The sequence below is a fragment of the Rhinolophus sinicus genome, linkage group LG12 (genome assembly GCF_036562045.2).
Source record: "Rhinolophus sinicus isolate RSC01 linkage group LG12, ASM3656204v1, whole genome shotgun sequence".
Classification (NCBI taxonomy): Eukaryota; Metazoa; Chordata; class Mammalia; order Chiroptera; family Rhinolophidae; genus Rhinolophus; species Rhinolophus sinicus.
The window spans coordinates 47,872,003-47,895,530 of NC_133761.1; the positions used below are offsets into that span (position 1 = coordinate 47,872,003).

The 23,528-nt window shown below is 39.9% G+C and overlaps 1 long non-coding RNA gene across 1 annotated transcript; it reads left to right on the forward strand.

The window, feature by feature from the left end:
* The first annotated feature begins 3,596 nt into the window (after positions 1 to 3,596).
* LOC141567799 (uncharacterized) lies at positions 3,597 to 6,095 on the forward strand. Its single transcript, XR_012490641.1, has 3 exons — positions 3,597 to 3,692; positions 3,795 to 3,990; positions 5,988 to 6,095. It is a non-coding gene; the product is annotated as an uncharacterized LOC141567799 (long non-coding RNA).
* The last annotated feature ends 17,433 nt before the right edge of the window (positions 6,096 to 23,528 follow it).

The following is a 23,528-nucleotide window of genomic DNA, read 5'->3' on the forward strand; positions in this document are numbered from 1 at the left end:
TTTGCCCCTTTATGTCAGCGATGGTGATGGCTACACCACAGTCTGTACCACACCCCAACTCTGCTTCCTCCTTTGCAGATAATCCCTTGATTAAACTAAGAGGGGAGTATCCAATGAGAGCATACTGTCTGCTTTCTGATGAATAACACAAAATTTCACATCGTGTTCTGTATGACGTTGTCCAGAATTAAAAGTAGGATACCTGGGCATATAGACTCTGGATTGGAAGAAGCAGCTTGCAAGGATCGTTCATTGTCTGCCAGGCTTTAAAACTCTGGAATAGTATGACATGTCAAGGAAGGAACAGGAAATGCCTTCCCAGAGACCCTGTTTGTAGGTTGCAGGCCAAGAATGGAGAATGTGAGAGTCTTTGTTTGTCGTGCGTGGAGAACACTCCATTCTCTATTAAGAATATTGAATGCAGACTGACCAGGGTTAAGGAGGGAAAATGTAAGGTCTTTTCCAGACTCTTCAGAAAAGGAGAGACATCTCCCTGTTTGGCCCACAGAGGTGCAGAGCTGCATGGAGAATTATGTGATTTGTTTCTTTTTTTTCAGAGCTTTGAAACCAAATGTTAATACATAATTGTTGAATGCCATGTACAGCAGTCTAGTTCAAGTGTGTGCAACACACAAAGATGAGTCTGGGAACTCAACATAATATCTAGATTTTAAATCTAGAATCTGGCTTTTTCATAAGTTCGCAAAAGATGGGAACAAGAGCAAGACTATCTGAGAACAGAGTCCTGGTGCCGTGGGGACGAACGCTGCTTCCCAGTGTGGCACAGCTCTGGGGGTCGGGACAATCGGAGGATGCTGTAACGACAGAATGAAAAGGTCAGGGAAGCAGGGTGACTGGAAACATGGGCCTCCCCTCCCCGCTCCTCTCACTGGGGTTATTAGTTCACCTGATCATACAATGGAATGTAGAGATGGGAGGAACTAAGGGGCCATCGATATCATTCACTTCTTTTCCACATGAGGAAACGAAGCCACTGAAAATAAACTGGGTTTCCTTCAGCTCACATTGATATGTGTGAGTTTAAGCCTAACTTTCTATTTCCAAGCAGGTTCTTCTCTGTCTAATGACTGGACCTTTACATAAAAACAAACAAACAAACAAACAAACAAACAAAGAAACAAAAAAACAGCACACTCAGAAGTTGCAAGTTAAACTCAAATAAGCATTGATGCTGTCCCCTGTGCTCCAGAAATCTGTGAGAGAAGAAGGGGGAGGATTCTTAGTTAAGGAGGAAAATAAAATGTCACTGTTGTCACCTCCCCAAGCAGGGTACAGCCCACTGCAAGGTCACAGAAAGTTTCAAAGTGACCAGTGGGGCCCTGAGGGAAACCAGGCCTTCCTGTTCCATCCAGGGAACAAGTCCCCGCCCAGGCCAGTATTTTGTCCTTGGAGAGATGGCAGCTCAGCTGCACTGGGGGCTCATTTGAGAACAGTCTGGAATTTTCTTGAACATGGCCTGACAGGCAGGACCAGGCTGCCCTGGGAAATGAATTAACCAATATTTTCTAAATACACTGCTAAATCCTTCTCAGACATCTAGATTTCAAACACTATTGGTGTTTTAGATAAAACTGCTGAGTTTTAATAGTTGCTGGAGCAAGTGCTATATCTAATAGTAATATGAATACCCAATTTGTTCTGAGCACCAAAAAAAAGATGTTACGAAGTGGTAATTTTAGGTAAGGCTTTTCCCGGAACAAGTAGCCCAAAAGCATTTGCTCATGACAACCCCACACACTCACGCTCAGACACATATTCACAAACACACTCACACACTACCCCTCTCACATACGCACACAGAGACGTCACCCCCCCCCCCCCATACACACACACCCCAAACTGACTACACCCACGACCCACAGTTTGGTGCTCCTTTCTCAATGCGCTGCTGTTGCTGATTCATGAGGAAAAGGCAGTAAAATACTTTCTTTTTCGCCCAAACTATATTCCTTGATGAGGTGCATTATTAGTTCCCTGCCTCAGTCTACAGCCTCATCTGTGTAAGAAATAACACTTTCTTGATTCTTAAAACACTAGTTTAATTTTTATCATGTGCTCACATATCAGGCTGCTAGAACTTTCCCCTGGGCACTGGGGGTGCCTGTTCCTCTCTCATCTGTGCAAGCATCCTGAGAAGTCACCATTCTCTCTGGTCCTCCCTTCTCCAAGGTCACAGCTGCATTGTCCTTCATTCCTGACCTGGGGCCTCTTCAGCAGAGGCCTTTGGCTCCTTCCGGGGCCCCCTCTGGGCACTGGGTGTCCTTATGCTGCTTCCCGCCACATGGGGGCACAGGAAGTTTGGTGCCTGGCTTAGGACCATCTGCCGCCATTCTTTGCATTGCCATTTCTCTTCTAGGGCATTTCACTTAGGAATAAGCTCATATATTCCTCAAAACCTTCTGTGCTTCTGTGAGACCCCACATTCCAGAGGCAGGTGTCAGGCGCCTTCTCAAATCCAAGCTGTCTGTGCATCCTCAATAACCATCCTGTCCTCAACCCTGCCCTGCCCTTTTAATCTAGTCATGGGATGAAGTCTGGCCCTGACTCACCAGATAGTCTCCTAAATCTAGTTTCCATGCCCTGAATCCCTTACTAGGGTTTAGACTTTTGAAAAGTGAACAGCTTCTTCTCCATCTGTTCTGTCCTCTCCACTGTGAGGTGGTGAAAGCTCATGGCTCTGATGTGTTAGAGGAAGAGCCGAGGTCTAAGTCAATGCCAAGAACAGAACAGACATCTTTGTCGATGTTTGTAAAATACTACATCGCCGCAGATGTCTTAGCAAAGGAATCTTGCTGTGATAAGTTCAGATTCAACTCAAAACCGAGTCAACACTAAAAATGAGGTTTATAAAACTTTAAGAGTTGGACACCTCAGTATTTTACACTGGAACGTAAACTTGAGGTTATGCCATAGGTTTATCTCAACCTGGGTGTTCAGTGGGCACCTTCAACCTATAGCCTAGAATGCTTATTTTCTTTGCTCCTTCAATTCTTGTACAAGAATCTCCACCTAAGTCTCCTTCTAGGGGATCCAATGTAAGACACAGCTGGACAGTCATAGAAATCAAAGCATCTGTAACTGGGGGCTCTGATGATTATTTGGGTGTCAACAGCATCTGCCATGTCATGAGAGTAGGTGTTGTCACTCAGGGGAAGCAGAGAGTAAGGAGGACTCTGAGGGACATGAGAGGGGATGAAGGGGTGACAGTGAAGGGGACTGAGGACGTCCACAGTCAAACCCCAAGTAAGAGGGAGTGTCCTGGACGCAAAGGGCGGAGACAATTTTAAGGACAAGGTTCAACTAATTCTTTTAAAACAAAGGAGTAAAAAAGATAAGAATTCATGCGACTATTTATTTGACAAGTAGGGTGTGGCTGGTGACCTTGCCTGAAGCATTTCAATGGGAACGTGGAACAGGAAGAAGCTGCCTGCTGACCCGTCCTTGGAAGGGAGCTCAGGAAGTGGGTACAGAGAGGACAGGGTAGGAACATTTTTTTACTTCACATTTTTAAACTTCAGATAGACCAGAGAGTATTTATAGGCAGAGGAGAGAGACAGAACAGAATTTGGATTGAAATTCAAGATGAGACATTAATGGGAAGAGGGTTGGAGATCATCAAGGAGGACGTGAGGAACCTGCTGTCCCTGCTCGGGTCCAGCACAGTCTCTTTGGTGTCGTGAATTCATTCATTGATTCAGTGATTCATTTATCCATCAAATACTTATAAGGTACCTGTCACATGACATTTCAGGCTTTTTTTTTTTTTTTTTAAGATCTCGTCTCCATAGAGGTTCATAACTTCGTCATTAGACTTGAGTGGGAAAATGGACAGAAAAACAATCAGAGAGCAGTGTGATAATTTCTGTGAAAAGTGTCCGCTATGGAAGCACAGGGGTGAAGCAACTGATTGTGATGGTGGGTGACAAAATTACTTGCAAAGGAGGCAAAGCTGGAACTGGAAATTAAAGGGTGAGTTTAAACTGTCCTTTGGGCCTCAAGAGGGGTATCTGGATATGGGTACAGGGCCTAAACCATACGATTAGTTAGTCTGTGAAGAAGTCAGCATTCCGTGTCAAGCAATGATTCATCTTTCCCCTTTACAATTGCATATCCATTTGGACAGTACTTAAAAAAAAATTAAATCTGTAACCAAGAACAGTAAAAAGAAACTAAAAGGAGGAGAAAATGAGTAATTTTTCTCCTGGCAAGAGATCTTACAGAATTGTTATCTTGGGTGAAGTAGGAAACCTGATCTATTTACACTTTTGAACCAAACTGACACCTTTGCGTGATGCCTTCAGTAAACAACAGGCAGACCTATAAAATATTGAAGAGCCTCTCTCAGGCATGCCTTCTCCAGACTTTTCTATCTGTGAAAATCCCACTTGTGCTGAAAATCCTCAGTCAAGTTTCAGATCTTCTTTAAAGGTTATTTTGTTACTGACAGCCCACAGTTGCTCTCCCAATTCTGTTTCTTGCAGAACTTACTTTCATTGTTATTTTTAATACTCTCGTTAACTCAATATATTTATGTGTTCATGTTAAGACACACTTCTATGATGGCCATTAAACACATTGGTTGGCTCATGGGTGGTTTGGTATGTGGGTAGTAGCATCTTAAAGCATCAGGTGTTAAACATGTATTAACTAGAGAGTCCAATGTTACTGATTTGAATGTCAAAATATAAACATTTCTTTTTCACTGATTTGATGTGACTTAATTCTGTTAAAAAGCTATCTTCAGATAAGTAAGCGTAGTGCATTCAAGGTGTGTCTCTGTGCATGAGCATGCAGGTGTGTGAACCATTGTCTTGATTTCTTTCTTCCACCCCCCCAACTTTCCTGTTCTTAGCTAACAATTACCACCGTCGGTTGAAAAATCAGAAGAATCAACCTATTTAAGAAACAGTCACTTTGTATTGGCCAGATGAAGGGCTTAAATGTTCCAATGTCTAATTCTTGTCTTTCTTACCTTTCATCACTAGCATATTTGTCTCTCAAATTTAATGTGCATAAAAATCATCTAAGGTGCATATAAAAATGCACAGCCTTGGGTAATGTCTTGCTGTTCTTATTCTTAGTTTTGAAGTGAGCTCCTGGAATCTGAATTTTTAAAAATGTCTTGGAATTCTGATGTGGTCATTCCACAGTCCATTCTTTGTGGAAATGGTTCCATCTGTTTCTTATTTCCTCTGGAGGATCCCCCGGTGGTCCCTCAAACCCAAGAGATCATTTCAGCTAGGTTCTGTGGATCTCACTTACAAAATTCATTAATTTCGTTCTTGAAACTTGAAAGAAAGTGGAATCCTACCTGTAAATACCACCTTTTCCTCATCTTGCCATCCACCCACCAGTCCAGCAGTGTTTGTGTCTGTGGTCATAGTTTGATTTCTAGCTCACAGAAAAGAACTTAAAGAACCTTTGTGAAGAGGAGGAGATGGGGCAGGCTTGACAGAGCTTACGAAAAGGCAGTTGAGGCAGCATTATTAAAGATTGTGAGTGCTGTACACCTGAAACTAATATAAAATAATATTGAATGTCAACTATAATTAAATGTGTGTGTGTGTGTGTGTGTGTGTGTGTGTGTGTGTGTGTGTGGTCACAGGATGTAAAGTACAGCATAGGGACACCGCTATGTCTGATGCTGTCTGATGGGTAGTAGACTTGGGGGTTAATTACTTTTTGAGTGGTGTAAATATCTAATCATTATGTTGTTTTGTACACTTGAAACTAATAAAAAAAGAGTAAAAGTAAAGATTGTGAGCAGCGCAGCTCTGTGTGCTTTACTGAAAGTGTGTTATCGAAAGAAATGCATACCACTAGTTGTGACGGTAGAGCAACTAAAAAAAAAAATTACCATTAGAGAAAATTATGTTGAATGAAATTTGGAAAGCATACATAGTCTTGGAAATCTCTTCATAATTTTAATCTCAAAAATGTTCTTTGCTTTTTTTTTTTTTTTCCAGTTTACAGGCCAGAAGAGTCGTGTTATGCCTTGAAAAAGGAACTGCACCTTTCAGAGGAATACACTTCTAGTAAGTAGCCTTTACAAATAGATCCCTTTATCATGTTTCTGAAACCAGCACAGATGAATTTTATTGGTAAAGCAATGCAGTATAATTCTGGAAATGACTGTTGGATAACTCAGAATCTTTTCTTTATGTTATGAATTTAAAAGTCACAGAAAATATTTTTTTTTCCCTAAGTGTCTTCTTCACAGGAAACCCTTAAAGGAAACGTGGCACATAAAATATTGAGAGGTACAGATAATGCAGTGTCAGTGGGGACTCAGTGGGGAACAGATGTTTAGGGCTCATCAGGAAAGGAGTCCCTAAATTGAGGAAATTAGGGCAGGAAGACAGATATCTAATGCCACATCCAAAGAATGGGGACTGAGTTTGTTTACAGGTGAAAAAGGGGTACATGGAAGCAAACACGGGCTTCGCATAGCACCTTAGAGTCTTGCACGAAATGGTCCGCGTTGACAGGACTCATAGATTGCGTTCATTGTCAGAGCATTCTACTTACACAGATAATAGAGTGAAGCAACAGAAGTTCCATGGTGTGTGTAAACAATGCACTGTAGATAACAGGATATCTCACTGTTGGAGTTCCTCTACTTGTGTGAGTCCTGGATTACTGAGGGGTATAAAGAACCAGTAAAAGTTTTCTTGTTTTCATAAATCTATCCAAATTTATTGAACATGTGACATGTTCAAGCATAGAATGCAATTGCCAAGAAAACAGGACTTTGGGTTATTCACTCTTTAATCCCCAGTGAGTAGAAGAGTGTCTGGGATATACTATTTGCTCAGTAAATATCTGAGCACTTGAATGAAGTGATAAACACTGAATTATATGCCGTGGAGGAAAGAAGAGGTCAGTGACATACAGTTCTGACCTCCTTGAAGGTACTGGTCTTATTTGTAGGAACTGGAATGATTGAAGGTGGGTCACTTTTGACAAGTGTGCTCCTGATTTCAATATAGTGACTGCAGCTTTTCGTGTGTTCTTGGCTTACCCATGGATACGCAGCTTCTCTTTCTCTGTCGCTCCCCAGCCTGGCCGTATCTATCCTCGCTTAATATGGAGTGACTGGCAATGAGAGTCGAGTCCAGGATGTGTGTGTTGGAGGTGCTCAGATGGGCTCTGCATGTTGATGAGCATGTATTCTAGTCTCGTTAAACTCAAAAATAAGAATCAGCATTGAGAAAGATATACCAATAACAAAAATTTCCTTCCATTGCCATGGATGATGGTATTGCCCTGTAGGCATTTATATGGAGTAAAACAATTCTCTTCTCATAAAAAATCATGAGCTCACTTATAAATTGAGCCATCACACTTTGCTGTGCAAATGGCACCGTGAGCGGTAAGTGTGTGCTAGATTTTAGGGATGCTTCTGTTATAATGAAGCCAGAAAATAATCGTGGAATAATGAGCGCCTGGTTCAGTAGAAGTAAACACTCCTAACATTTGAATGCTAACTGTTATTACTGCTGGAGAGTGGCCTATATTTAAGTTATGTTTAGAGAAGAATACATGTGGTTTATTCTTATGGGGCTTCTTGTCAGTATTCTTGCCAGATTTCATTAATCCTAATGCATTCATAAAAGGTATTTGCCTTAAATAAAGAAGGGAAACTCAGTTGTGGAAGACAGAGAACCAGTTCTAACAGAACTAAATGTAGCCTCATCTCTCCTTCAGCTTGGAGCGAAAGTTATTTGGCACCAGCCAAGGCTAGGCAGATTGAATGGCATGAAGTGGAAAGAGCCATTTTTAAAAACTATGGTAAAATATACATAACAGAAAATTGATCATATTAACCAGTTCAGGTGTACAGTTCTGTGCCATTAAGTACATTTACATTGTTGTGCAACCAGCACCGCCACCCATCTCTAGAACTTTCTCATCTTCCCAAACTGAAACTGTCCCCGTTAAATAACAACTCCCCATTCTCTCTCCCCCAGACCCTGACACCCACCATACTACTCTGTGTCTCTATGGGTTTGACTATTATAGGAGCCTCATATAAGTATAATCCTATACTCTTTATCCTTTTGTGACTGGCTTATTTCACTATAACATCCTCAACATTCATCCGTGCTGTACTGTGTGTCAGAATATCCTTCCTTCGAAGGCTGTATAACATTCCAGTGTGTGGATGGATCACATTTTGCTTATCCATTCTTCCATCGATGGACACTCGGGTTGCTTCCACCTCTGGCTATTGTCAGTCATGCTGCTGTGAACATGGGGCTACAAATGTCTGTTCGAGTCCCTACAAATACCCTGGAGTAGAATTGCTGGACCATATGGAAATTTTATTTTTAATTTTTTGAGCAACCTCCATACTTTCCAAAGCAGCAGGCAGAGCCACGTTTGAGCTCCAGACAAGCAGTTTTGCAGTTTCTTACTTCATTCTTGGAAGGAGACATGAATTGTTCCGTGACTGCTTAGAATCACTGCTGATGTTTCCTCTGGTTTTGCCTGGAGTACACCATCGCACCTTTCTTTTCCTGATCTGAAGGACTCCTTTACTGTTTAAATGAAAAATTAAAGGTGCTTTATAGGTTTCTATGAAGAATGCTAGTTTCAAGGTAATATCCTTGATAAAAGAGGTAAAAATGACCAAGGGTAAGGTTTACTTATTGCCATGACATTACATCACCTTTTATGAAAATACTTAACAAGCATTGAATACCTACTATGTAACTGGGACTTTTCAAGTGTGGAAAAATGAAATCTGTATTGTGTTTTTAAAGATAACCCACTAGATTCACTTATTGTATTTTTACTCCCATAAATGTTATGCTTACAAATAATGTTCTAACTAAAACAAACAAACAAACAAACAAACAAACAAAAACAAGGTCATATAGTCCAAGGCAGTATTACAGGGTTATTTTAAAGAACTTATATTAGTATCAGATCAAAGAGGCCACAGTTAGCAGGTTAATTTTCAAGGTATATATGAGCAAATTCAATTTGTTGTGCAAAAAGGTGTATTTTGATTGTCATTCTAATTTCTTTGATCCATAAGTTATTTAGATGAATACTTTTGATTTCTAAGATCTTTTTTTGTTTTTATTTTAATGTTGTTAACTTCTAGTTTAACTGCATTTTGCCAAGCAAAATGGACTGTTAAACGCTAATTCTTTGAAATTAGTTGAGACTCCTTTTATGTCCAAAAATAGTGTTAAATTCTCAATGGCGTCGGCTTTGATATTTTTCTTCATTCCAAAGCTTATGCTGAAAGCAGTGCCCTGTCATTCTGGCAGGTGAGACACGTTTTTTTTTTTTCTTCCTCACTGTATCATTGGACAGGTAGAAATTGCAAGCTCGAGATTTATATGGAGATCTAATTTCTAGGTCGTAGCATTATGACTGCCCAAGATTTTGTCTTCTATTCTCTGAGTGGTAAACACCTGAACCTTAAGCTTCTGATATGGTCAAATATGCCAGGACAGCGACAGCTTCAGTGCTAGTTTGCCACTCTATTTTCAGCTCCCTCTTCATTTCTGACTCGGGTTTTGTCCTTGGAAGCTCAACTATACACTAACTGGATGTTTGTCGAAGCATGTCCCTCATCTAAATGTTTGTAGCAGGAAGGATGATCAGAGTATCTATTCTACCACATTTCCAGGAATTGAAGAGTCTTATCCTCCTAAACAAAGGCTGTAGCCCAGTGCTTTGCGTTGGCAAGAGTACTTATGCATGCTTTTGTTTTTCATTATTTATTATTGAAAATGGTTCCTTTTGACTTTAACCATCATTTGAGCCAAGGCAAAAATCACATATTATTGGGTATGATAGTGACACTTCATTTGGGTTTGTGCCACCTAATCTTATTATTTTCAAAACTCTTCGAAACGCATGTTTTCATCATGATTATTTTTCAGTTGAGAAAAACAAGAAGTAGCCCCAGTTCCCCTAAGTGTCAAAGCCAGAGGAGAACCCATGTAGATCTGAATTCACAGACTGTGTTTCCTTGCCTTCCAAGATGCTTGGCACCTTTCATTTCAGATTTCTTCCACAAATGTTTGCTAAGTTTCTATGACATGTGAGGTGTCAGTTATTGTATTTATATAACTGTGCTAGGTCCTGGGGGATAAAGATATATTAGAAAGAGTTACTACTGTAGAAAAAAATAAGAAAGGGCACAGAACTTCAAAACAATTTGGTAAATACTCAGAGGTAGGCACAGATCCTAAGGATGAGACTTTAACGTGCTGAGTGTTATAACAGCCAGCAGTCATCTGATTTGGAGTCTTTGTGTTTGAGTTGTGCTTTAACTTTATTTTTAAATATTATTTTTGTTTATAAAATCCAAGATGAACAGATTCCCATAAGAAAGTACTTAAAGTTGTGGTCACTTGATTTTTCATCAAGCGATGCGAATTTCAATACTAATAAAAATTTTAGTCTACGGTAATATCCCAAACCTTCATTTGATGGCGTTCTACAATAAGAATAAAATACAGATTATCAAGTGGAATATAAAACAGACTCACGCACATTGATAGAGTGTTGGAAACAATGTGTTAACAGAATGAGTTGTCTGTTAAGCCACAACAAGATTTTCATGAACTTCTTTGCCACCTACTATTAGGACAATGATAATAAGATGGTCAAACTCTTAGTTATGACAAAGGACGACTCCACTGTCTCTGTATAAATCACATCTGAGGCTACAGCTGGCTTTTACAGATAAATATTATCACAGAAAGCGTAGAACTCCAGTCCCACCCCCCCCCCCCCCCAACAATGTGTCTCCATCTGATGTCCGTGGTGGTTGGATGTCTGTGTTCACACACATTTAGTAGTCACTTATTTAGAAGTGTTAGTTGATGCTATGGAGTATCGAGATTGGAGAGATGAGGACTGAAGTTTCAACTCTGGGCGTGGCCTTAGCGTTAAGGAAAGGGAGATGAAGAGGAGCCTGTGAAAAGACTGAGAGTGGTCATCAAAGTGGGAGAAAACCAGGAGCTGGTATTTTGGAAGCCTAGAGAGAGGGAGGTCCCCCAGATCCTTGTTGGACACCTGGCATTGCTTTGTCTTCATTAGAAAATGTACTGAAGCGCAGACACCCAGGAAAGTCTTTATAAAAGTCACATCTTAAGAACAAAAAAGAGTATCAAAGCAGATTAGCTTTTGACAAGAGAGATTTAGCTTGTACTGAGAGAAGAGAAATGGAAGGGGTAAAAGTGCGGGTATGGTTGTTCATAGGTGTCAGGAGATGGCAAGGTATTGTCACTGGAGGAGTGGAACCATGACAGAATGGCTCATAATTAACATCCATTGGCAAGAAAAGTCGTAAGGTTTTGATTTCCAAAGACATATCTGCTAACCTTGTATTATAGTATGCAAATTGGAATGAAACTCGGTCTCATGCTCCAACTGGGCACACACACCTAGCATATGTCCCCCTTCCTTATTTAACTCCGTATTTTACTTCAATGGCTGCTAGAGTTGGATGTGTGTATGGTTGTTATGTTCAACACAAAGACAGCTTATAACCTGGATGGGATTCTATTTAACATCCTGCTTTTCTCGAGCTACTTGAAAGCGTATTTTCTATAAACAAATCCAATTTTTCCGGGGGGTGGGGTGGCATAAAAGTTGTAGATTTTGCAATCTCCAGATTTTCCCTTGCTGCATAGTGAAATTAAATAAATTCTGTGTTTTTTTAAAATTTACTTTCAGCGTCCCCATCTCTAGATAATGTAAGACAGAATATATGAATACCTATGCCTACTTTCCATATTTTGCATGCATTTTGGAAGAATTTTCCAACTCACCATTTAAACTTTCTCTAGGTCAAGCTCTGCTATTCAGCTAATCTTCTGCATTTTTTTAAAATTTCAACCATCATATTTTAAATTTCCAAAATGCTAATTATTTTTCTTTGTATCTCCTTCCTATGATTTTGAATGAGATTTGTCTTGACCCTCTCTGATGCTATAAATAAATTTATTTTGATGTTTTCTTCTGTTTACTCCATTAACTGATTCTCCTTTTTGTTGAATTTGGGGCTTCTCATGCAGGTACTGGTTTTCCTAAAATATTTGGGAATGTTTGATTGACTGTTCCTATTTCTTATTGTCAGTCCTTCTTTGCTTGTCACTGAATGTAGGTTCTGATGACAGGAGTCTCCCTTTTGTAATTAGTTGTGGCAGAGGCCTAGGATGTGACATCTTAATAGGGTCAGGGTGCTCCCAGCCCCCCTGGCTGGCTTTAGGACACACCAGGTGACTCTCCTGCAGTAGGACTACTGCTTCAGAGAACATTATTACATCTTGAGCTATTTCAAGCAGACTCATATCTGCTTTCTCTCTAATCCCAACGCTGAGGCAATTTGCTTCTCCAGGTGGATTGAAGTTTTTGTGCAAAGTTGTTCTGGAGGAATTAAAATCGCACGTGGTGGGATGGATGCTACAGCCACCTGCCATTCAGGATAGTGGAAGGGTAGAGTGAGGTTGGATTCCTTCTCCAAATGTAGTTCTTTACGTGATTTTTCTGACTTTTTCTATGGACCCACATTGGTTTCTGCAACTTACGTATCTGAACTAAAGCGTCTCTGTAATTGTGCTTGCTGGGATATGTTGTGTTGTATCAATTTTGGACTGTGATGTCTTTAATATGTTTATCAGTCAGATCTTATCTGCTTTCTGTGTTATAGAAATTCCTCTAATTTATTTATTTTCTTTTTTATGAGAACATTTTTTTACATGAATTTATTGTTTTGAAACACAAATTTACTATCACATCATAGGAGTTATGCTGGGAAGGGAAGTAAATGATGGGCTCTGAATATTCTCCAATGGAGACTGGCATTTATTTAATTGGAAAAGAAAAACAAGGCCTAAGTTCTATTAATCAAGTGTTCGAAATTCAATTAAACCATTTGCACCATTAACGACGACTAACCTGTATTTAATTTTGCTGTGTGCAGGTACTCTGCTAAGCACATACCGTACACTCCTTATCAGGCAGGCTTTATTATTCCCAGTTTAGAGAAGAGGAATTGAGGCTTTTGAAGGGTGAGCAACTTAACGATAGTGCTGAAAAATGTATCACTAAAATCACTCAGCTAATTTTATGGGGGCAATAAAAAATAGATGTCAAAGTAGAACTTTCAGGAAAGAAATGAAGATATTGTAGGGAAATCAAGGGAAACTTTTGAGTGAAAATTGGCCAATTTTGCCTTTCTTACAATATGTTCAGAAGATAGAATATAATAAATTGAAGCATAATGAGAATGGTTTTGATTGTGATAATTTTTGCAGACTAGTGAAGGACACGGCAGGACTTGATGGGCGAAGCGTAGATAACAGGCAACCCAACCCGAGGGATGCCCAGTGTCAGCAAAGGGTGGGCCCCCTCTGGCAGGCTGGGGTGTTAGGCATTTCACATTTGAAAGGACGTTGTGGGAGATACCTTCAGAAATCACAGATGCCACGATGCTCTGCTCTTCTTCTCCTATTTGTGATCCTAGTTCAAATCCAAGATTCTGAGAGCTAATGGTCAGTGTAATAAACCTGCCCTAAATCTACCGGGCCAGTTAATTGATGGCTCAAATAATTGACTGGATTGAAACAGGTTCATGTTTTACTTTCTCTCTACTCTTCCATTTGCTGTCCCTTTCAACAGCCTCTTGCTGCAGTTGAAACGTGGCTAATAAAAATAAAAGAGGCTGGACTTATTGGACATTCAATTTTGTTTTCTTTTGCTTCAGGTACACAGTGCACCATTATAGGGTAGAGAAAAGACTTGAGATGGCTTTGGAGGGACCTCTTCCTAGTAATGCTTTTTCCCAGTGTTCTAGAGCAGGGTCACCATGATGGGTCTCTGAAGAGGCAGCATAGTGTACCTGTCTTTCACAGGTTCACCTGGGTGTCGTTCACGCTCAGAATTTGCAAGAAGTCCAGGTAAGATTTAGATCCAAATGACTCTCACACGGATAACTATCGACCTTGTAAGGAGAACTTACGGAGAAGGAAATGTTCCTTGCTAAGGAAATAGATATGGAAATGTAGCTGTGAAGTGGTATATTATTAGGTAAATGGATTAGACAAATAGAAAAGGATGGACAATTTTCAGTACAGAGTCCACAAAGGATATTAAAAAGCATACAATGCAATTACAATTGCTGCCTTGCATATGAGTAGGTGCACAGATTTACTTGGGGGGAACAGAATTCTTCATAAATTTAGATCCAGTGTTTTGGTTTCAACCTGAATAATCTCAGGTGGCCTGAGCAGAATATTGCAGCTGCTGGAAAAATGTGTTGGCAGGCCCTCACGGTTATATTTTTTCTTAAACTTCACATTTTGAAATAATATTAGATTTACAGAAGACTTGCAAAGATAGTACAGAGTTTGTCAAATACCCTCCACTCAGCTTCCTGTAATGTAGCATCTTACATAACCATGGACGCTTATCAACACTGAGAATTTGATAATGGTGTATTGTTATCATTTAAACCTCAATTTTGTTCAGGTTCTCCCCTTTCTTCCACCTATGTCCTGTTTTTGTTCTAGAATCCAATTTAGGATACCACCATGTCCTGAGTTACCATTGCTCCTTAGTCTCTTGCAATCTGTGACAATTCCTCCGTTTTGTTTGATCTTTCCTGGCCTTGACAGTTTGAAGACTATGCCAAAACTGACGTGTATGATGTTTTTCTCCTGATTAGACTGCGGCTATGATCAGTTGCCGTTTTAGAGCTAAGTAACCCTTTTCCTGTTTTCTAGCTTTCTGCTAGGTAGCTAGTGATGGGGTTTTGTCTTTTTCTCGTTATTCTTAAGAATCCAAACTTGATTTTTTAAGTGACTTGCTTCATAGGACTCATTTTATTCTCCTTTAGCACCAAAATCAATGAGAATTTTTGTTTTTTCTGTGTGCAATACACTAAATTTTCATCATGTACGGGTCAGAAATGAAACGATTTGGCCGTTAGGGAGACACCCACATTTCTCTGCCTGTCTGATAAGGCGAGATCCGTTTTCACGGTCAGTGACTATGAGGCAGTTATGATTATAAAGTGGGTGTTTTATGATAAGACATTGCTTTCCTTGCCTAGACATGATTTTTCAGACGTTGAAGATTGTCAATAAACCTCCTGGTAATTTACTCTAAATTTTTTCAATATAAAATATAATTTTATGAGAAACCAATCATTATACCCAAATATCTCAACCTGATAAACAAGATATGTTTCTTTTCAGTGAAATAACCTAAATGAGTTAAACTGAAATACTGCTTTTCAGTGCTTGTGGTACTTGACTCAGCATCTTGAATGCAAATGGCTTATAATCGTAAAAGGGAAATAAGATAATAAATTTGGGTTTTTGGAGAAGACATAAACTAGATGCAGGCAATAGCTCAGGGCAACACTCAGCTGAATTTATTACTTTTGATGTGGTGATCAAGTGGCATGACTTGGTTTTGTGACACACTCTCTCTCCTCTCTTCATGCAAATGGGAAACTTTATATTTATATGTGTAGAGAGCAAGCACAAACAAACAAAAATGTGTACAAGTTGCAATGTGATCATAATCTGAGTGCTGACAATGTCAGTGGAGCCAGTAATTTCTAGGCAGTGAGTTGAGGTGGTTGGGACCACTGGGGTATTCAGGTTTTGTTTTGTTTTTCATTTCTAATACAATTATGGGGGCACTTTTATTATTTTGTGGGGCAGAAGGAGCAAGCTACTCTGGACTCTTCCTGGCCCTTGATGGGGAAAGGGCGACACCTTTGTTTACTACAAGAAACACGGTTCTCTCAAGCTCTGACCTTCACCGCGTCCGAGGACTTGTGTAGCCATGTTCCTTGTGAGAGTCTGAAGGCTGGCAGGTGACCCTGCCCTTGTGTGGTGAGATACGTCGCTCCTCTCTGACAGTCTATTCCCTAGAAGGTGTTCAAGGCCTCTCTACCCAGCAAATTAAAGTCCTGGCACAAGATGTGCTTCCATCATGATGACCCCCAAAACAGCGCAGAATCTCTGAGTGACACACTCATTTGGTATCAATCTGTGAGAGAAGCAGTTATTCCCTAGGCAAGTAAAAATGGTTATTTTGTGGCCACATATCAGCTCTCGACCATGTGGGAACTGAGAATTTTCCATAATCAGAGTGACTAAGAGGTAGGTGCTATAACCCTCCCCTTAAAGCAGGAGTCCATGTTGATATCTTAGGGTGGATTTAGTGAGCAGTTAAGAGCAAATGCATCAGCAATTCCTTGAGCCTTCTATGGAATGAAGGGGTGTGTGTGTGTGTGTGTGTGTGTGTGTGTGTTTGGGCCAGGGGGTAAAAGTTTACTAATTAGGTATTTCTGGAGGGATGGTGATGGGGAGAAGGCTATATCTAGGTCAGAGAATACTCACCCTAGAATTTTTTACTTATAGGAAACTGTCTTAGCCTCATTGCTGTGGGAAAACCAGCACGACCACTTCTCGGTGTGGTGGCGTGGTCTTCTACACACATGGTTCAGGAGCACTTGGAAATAAAAGCTATGCATTGGAGAATAGACAGACGGGGAAAAAAGTTTCCTGTAGATGTGTGGGGGAAAAAATAATATGGCTACAAAACCTCAGAAGGAAGCTATTCTTGGCAGTTTTCTAGACAATACCAGTCTACTAATAGGTGTCTGCATTCAATGTCCATGTGTGGCCCTTGGTTTTCAGCCTTTCTTGGAGGGTGGGAATTGAAGGCCTAAGTGGGAAGCAATGGTCAGGAGCTCAGATAAAAATATGTTGCATGGTGGCGAGCGAGGGGGCCAAGGTGAGAAAACTTTAGGCACATGAAGAACGTGGGTGCTGACCCCACATTGAAAGCTTATGAAAGAGACATTTACTTTAGGCTTTCTGCTTTCAGCGCCTTAACCTTAGCTTTTCTCGCTTTGGGCTGAAATGTAACTAGTGGACATTGCATATTAGTTAATTTTGGCATGTAACTTGTCTGGGGATCTTCGTTGTTATCAACACAAAGCATAGTCACTGGTTTTAGCTATTGGTCAAATTCCATCACTACAGGTAGCAGAGGACTTTAGAAAATGGTTTTGAGTAGAGTTTCCAGGTAGGAATTCCCCCCCATTCTCAGGATTTTTTTTCTCTTTCCTGTTCCCAAATCCCAAGATATAAACTGTTTTCTGTTCTCCACAATGAATCGTTTCCATGAAGTGATGGCCGATACTACCAACCACCTGGGTTCAAGGAGCCGATTTTCCCCTTTTCCTGACCAACTTTTATCAGATTCGGGAACGGGAAAGCAAAAAAAAAGTTCCTGAGAACGGGCGGGAATTCCTGCCTGGAGACCCTAGTTTGAGATTCTCAGAAGCGTGCAATAGCCAAGAGTACTCATGTACATGTGGAAACTTTGAAAACAAACAAAAAAAGCCTAATGTCTTTTCTTTCAAATGTTAATTGTTTTCTCTCCGCTTCTCGTAAATTGCTAGAGTTCAGATAATTAGAAAATAGTAAGTGCCTTTTTTTATAGGAAGGAACACCGGCAGTAAACTGTATGGTCCAGCTATAGGGTAATGTGGAGCAAATGTAGTTAATGGAGGAGGCAGGTTCGAAAATAACAGGTTACAATGCACGTGACAAGTTAAAGTGTTTGGGGAACATAGAAGAGGAATCAGCAGCCTGGAAGAGTCAAGGAAGACATCAGGAGAATAGAACTTTTAACCCTGAGTGAGATTTTATGCAGCAAACCAAAGGGGAAGGGCATTTGAGATGGAGGAGAGAGAAAATTCCTTGGAGAATGGCAGTCTGTTTGCTGTGGCTGAAAAGGGGGCAGGAGGGAAGAGTAAACCAGGGAGGGTGGAGAGAAAGGCTCGAGCCAGTTTATAGGATGTCTAAGGAGTCTGAGCTTTACTGTAGATGTTGGGGGAGTGAGGCCACCATATATTCATTTTAGAAGCACAACTATGCAAACAGAACATAGAATAAAAGAAGGAAATATTAGAGGAAGGAAGACCAGGCAGGAGACTGTTGCTATAACATAGTTTAGAAGCAATGGGGGCTTGAACCAAAGCAATGGTAGTATAAAAATGGATTTATAACAAGTAAAAAGGTGGAAGGGCCAAATTTGGTAAAGATGGGTGAATGGTAAAACAAACAAACAAACAAACAAATAACAAAAACAGTAAAATTAAGTATGAGTGCCTTTTTAAAAATCTTTATTAAGTGAAAATAAGTAATAAATAGATGAAAATATGCTAACATTTTCAAAAATATATACTCCCTCTAGGGAGAGAGCAAATAAGTGACAGTCAATAGTGCAAAAATATTAAAATAGCTGAATTTACGGGATGAATATAGAGCTTATTATACTAATATTTCCCACTTTTCTGTAGTTGAGAATTTTTTTCTACATTACAAAGGTGCTGATGTTTGAGCAACTTGACATGATTAAACCAAGTGAACTGAGGGGTCAGTGGTGGAGGACAGGGCGAGGTGTGGCAGCTCTAACTCTGGCCTTCGTCCCTCCTGCTGTCTTCCTGTCACCACCAGAGAACTGCCACTCTGTATTTTCTAGGGCAGAATGGCAAAGAGAAATCAAATTTAATATGTAAGTTTCAACTGTAAATTCATGTTACTTCAAAATTAGATTATTTTTATCACATAAAAGAAATTAGGGCAACTTCCTCATATTTAATACAGGAAGGTTCCCAATTATTGTATTTTCACACAATCCTTTTCTGCTTATTTGGCATGTCCTAATTACACCCTGTGTATCCTCCACAGTCTATCTGTTCATGCAGGGATTTCCACCTTTATCCACATACTCCAAACACATGATCAAAATCTTGACATTTCTTTTTTTCATTCTTTAGTAGTCACTGCAGCCTGTCAGTTTTTTAAATTGGCTGACATAAACAATTCTTGCAGGTGAAATGTAATGAATTCTGAAAATAGAAATAACTCAAAATGTGAAGCCTTGACGCATTCATAGTTTTTGAACTTGTATACAAAGATAATTTGTATCACGTCTAATTTACTTTCTTTACAGATCACATTTAGGTGTATAAAACCAAAGACTTTCTTCCTTGGGTTTCATATGTCCACAAAATGTGTGTGTGTGTGATACTTGCAGTATATTTTGTATTTCTGAGATTTTATTTTATTTGTATTTTTTTTATTATTGTTTTATTAGTTTCAGGTGCACAAGACAAAGCAAAACTTAGACGTTTATCATTTATATCCCTCACACTGTGTGAACCCCCCTTCCCCCATCCACTATCCCTCTGTACGTTCCCCAAATTAATTTTCAAAACCCCGTGGCCATCTTGTGGTTACCGACTATTTTCTAATCCCCTCACCTTCCCCCTTATCCCCACCCCCCGCCCCTCTAGCAACCCTCAGTTTTTCCTCCATGTTTCCAAAACTGTCTCTGATTAGTTCATTCACTTATTCTTTTCTTTAGATTCCGCATGTAAGTGAGATCATATGGTATTTGTCTTTCTCTGTCTGACTCATTTCACTTAACATAATGTTCTCTAGGTCCATCTATTTGTATTTTAACATAGGTGTGCGATTTTGGTCTCTTGGTAAGGTGAGATTAGGATGCGTCTATTTATTCGTGCCCCCCACGTCCCTTGACTCCCTCCCCTCCCCAAACTGCAGTTCTGTGTATGTGATGAAGGCAACAAGCATACTGAATTAGTCTGAGTTTTAAGTGGATAAATACACTGCTCACTGAACCAGCTATGATGTCTGAACAGGAAGGAGCATGATTGAATGTCCTAATGAAACAAAACAGCTCAGGTCTGCACCATGTTTCAGGAATGGCCTGATTCTTATGCCACATAGTAGTTAGATATGAATAGTAAGCCTTTCAGATGCATGCTGGTGATTTCTATTTCATTTTTACAACCAAAACAAGTGAAATGAGATTTCTCATGAGGTAGAAATTTTTCTTTCTTCTTTTTTCCCTCCTTTCTTCTTCCTTCCATGATAACTTTCAGTTAAAAAGTACTGACAATTTCAGCTTTGAGTAGTTGGACTGCTAAGTCATCTTTGAACATACGTCTTTTATTTGGGGCAAATCCACTTAGTTTTGGCCACATAGTATATATTTGTGTTCATCTAGAGCCTTGGCATCATCTCTGAGTGTGAATGTGACCATGCTATTTTGCTCCTATTGACATGGGGAGCCTAGCAGTTGCTGGGGGAAGGGTGGGCGGACAGAAGGAGGAGACCTGGGGTCTTCTGAGAATGGTGGTGTCCATCTATTTGAATTGAAGGTTTTTGCAAAATGTTGAATAAACTGAAATGGCTGTATACAGATTTGGATGTTGGAAAAGAACAAAAGGGACCTTGGAACAAAAACTCCATTTGAGATGGAGAGGGTGGGGAGAGGAGGGACAGCTGTATTTGTCACATGCCTTGACCTGGGGCCTAGGCTGTCATATGTGAGCTCTGGTTCTTGTTACTGTGTGGCCTAAGGCTGAAGCCTCCTACTTCAGTGTAGTCACCATGGGCACGACTCTGGGAAAATGATTGCTGTGTAAAACTTGGGAGTACCGTGGTCCTCACATAGCAGCCTTTAGCTCAATGTCTTCTCATTATGACGTTGATGAGATGACCTAGAGATTTAAATATTGTATGCATCAATTAGCCTGCAGTAAAATTGGTTTCATTATCCATAATTCTGAAGAGGCTATCAATGACATTAAGTGAGGACTTACCATATAATATACAAAACTTTTGTAGGTTTCCATTTCATGCTTTCGTCCTATTTTGATGAACTATTAGAAGAAATCTTAATGATCATGAAGCACAAGGTCATGTGATCTGAAAGGAGGGCTTTCCTGCTCTCTTTCTAGTACAGATCTTTGAACAGGGAGCTGCTTTAGGTCCACGATTTCATTTCTCTGACCTCCCTTGGGAAATTCTTGAACACTCCTGTGGTTGGCTACAATGGAGACCCCGAAATAATGAGATTGCATTAGTTTCATGAGTGCATTAGTCAAGGAGCCCATAGTAGATGTTTTTGATCATTTCCCTATCATCTGTCTGATTTCTCCTAAGGGGATTCACTCATTACCACTGGCCATGTGGTTTGGTGGCTTTGACTGTACTTCAGGCTCCAGACTTCAGCAGATTGGGATATCACAACCCCTGGAGCATAGTGCAATTGAGACTTTTTCCAGCGTCTCTTGTGATCAATTCCATAGCAATTTTTCCTGTGGCATTGATCACAAGAGACTTTCCTTTTCCCAGCCCATAGGAATGAGGAAAGCTAGCCCCAAGGATAATGGGCAGCCACTCTAGGACCATGAGGGGAGAGTTTATTTCAAATGAGACACAAAAGTAATGACGTTGACCCAAAAAATCGACAGTAGGAGATTGGATCCTGGCCAGACTCAAGATCTGAGTTAAATGCTGAAATACTTTTTAACCACTGTTTAATCCTATTTTAATTGGATATTCTTTTATTTGAACCATAGAGAATTCTAAATGATATACATACAAGATTCCCTAGGCTCAAGAAAATAACCCTTAACAGTAGTTTCATTAGTGATAATAACACACCTAAGAAAAACAAAAATCATAGTCACAAGGAATATGATCAATATATCCATAGTTCAGAGTTGGGAGGGAAAGTGGTAATATTTTTTTAAGATAGTAGATCTGTACAAAGTGAGCAGCCTCTACCTCCTCTTGTGGGATCCATCTGTGCTTGTACTTTCCCAAAGCTCAGGGGAAACACCCTTGAATCCATTGCACCTTTGTCCTTAGAGTGCCAGGACCACAGAGCCAAGTTATGATGACAAATCCAGGTTTCAGGGGCCATGGTCTGGTTAGGACAGGGTGTACTAAGGGGGAACTGAAACATTCTGGTCATGAAAAAGTGACGTTCTACTGTCAATTAGCTTTTAATTTGATACGATTTTGGGGGTACATTTAGTTCACGTGAGTACTTAGATCTTAGTTATCAACTACCTGAAAATACTTGAAAAAGTATTGAGAAAATCCAGTGTGGTGAACTGAAAGCCTGGGTATCAGAGCTTGAAATGTGGTGCCCAATAGACACGCAGGCAAAGAAAGATGACCTGTCTGCCCTCTGTGGGGGTTACCTCGAGTCTACCTTCCATAATGGTTTAGAAGTCAGGAGATGCTTCACAGGGGAGAGTAAAAATACAAATGTGAGTGCCTCAAACAGAAGGAGTGGATTATGACATCACAGGCATGAACCTTTATTTGAAACTACGGTGGATATAATATAAAATGTTGACTATTTCATTAAAGAGCTTTTAGAAGTTATGCAGCATGTGAATCTCTTCAGAGACTGTCCGAGTTCAGACAATGCAGACACAAAAAGAAAAAACTTTCTTTTCTCTTTGGAACATAGAAAACTTTAACACAGTAAATACTGGTTATAAATAAGTAATAAAATCTTCCAGTGGAAAAGTACATATCTAGAATTATATTCTCCTGTACCAACTGTCAAAGCACATCTCTGTGGTTTAATTTTAAAATTCATTAAAAGTACTGTTTCCCTAGCTGAGGCATTACCATCTGGAATAAAGTTTGTTCCGGTAGGGAATAAAAGGCAGACATTTTATGACTGAGGAGTTAGACTGAAGATTGCTAACTCTAAAGTTTCATTCTTAAGAAAAAGAAGAAATGAGGGCTTAAATTTTTCATAAAGCAGCTACTTTCAAGTCTGGTGTTTAAAGTCTTCAGTATAAACTTTCTAACATCCCATTTTACTTTATAATGAAAGTACTATATGCATTTGTTAAAATTTTCTAAGTAGCAAGCATTCTCTGATGAACATATATGTAAAACTTTTACAGCTGGGGTCTTAACCAACACACCAGTGAGACCTGCAATGCTTTATGTCCCTATTCAGACACCTAGGGAGGGTCTTTCCAAGTGTTCACAGTGCACTTGCTTTCTGGATGGGATATAGAAACTTACAAGAGACTATTGCTTCTACCCTAATAATAAGAAGCCAGATAAACTACAAGCTACAAAATTATAGTTGAAAAAAATCCATCTAAGAGCTGAGGACAGAAATAGACCTAAATAAGCTAAAATCTAGGAAGTACTAAGTCCCTCCTAGAAGCAAGGGGACACATTCCTTTCATGCCTGGTAGAGTGGGTGGTGAGAGGAATCCACCCCAGACATGGCACAGGAGAAACCAATAGAACTTTTAACACATTTTTTAATGACTATGGGCTAATATGATTGTTAGAATACTGAGAAAAACCAGTCACAACATGAGCCCACATGCACTCACTGTCTCTTTCCCATTGATCCTCACTGAGTAGATATGGACGCCAAAGGCTGGGGGCAGGCAGAAGTACTGAGATAAAGCCTTTCGAGAGAATTTGGGGTTAGCACTAGCGACACTGGAAGGATGATAAAACAATGTCAAGAACAACTTTATGCAATACCTTCAACAAATTAGATGAAATTAACCAAGTCTTTGAAAAAACACACAACATATCGAAATTGAAAGGAAACAAACTAGAAAATATAAATAGCCC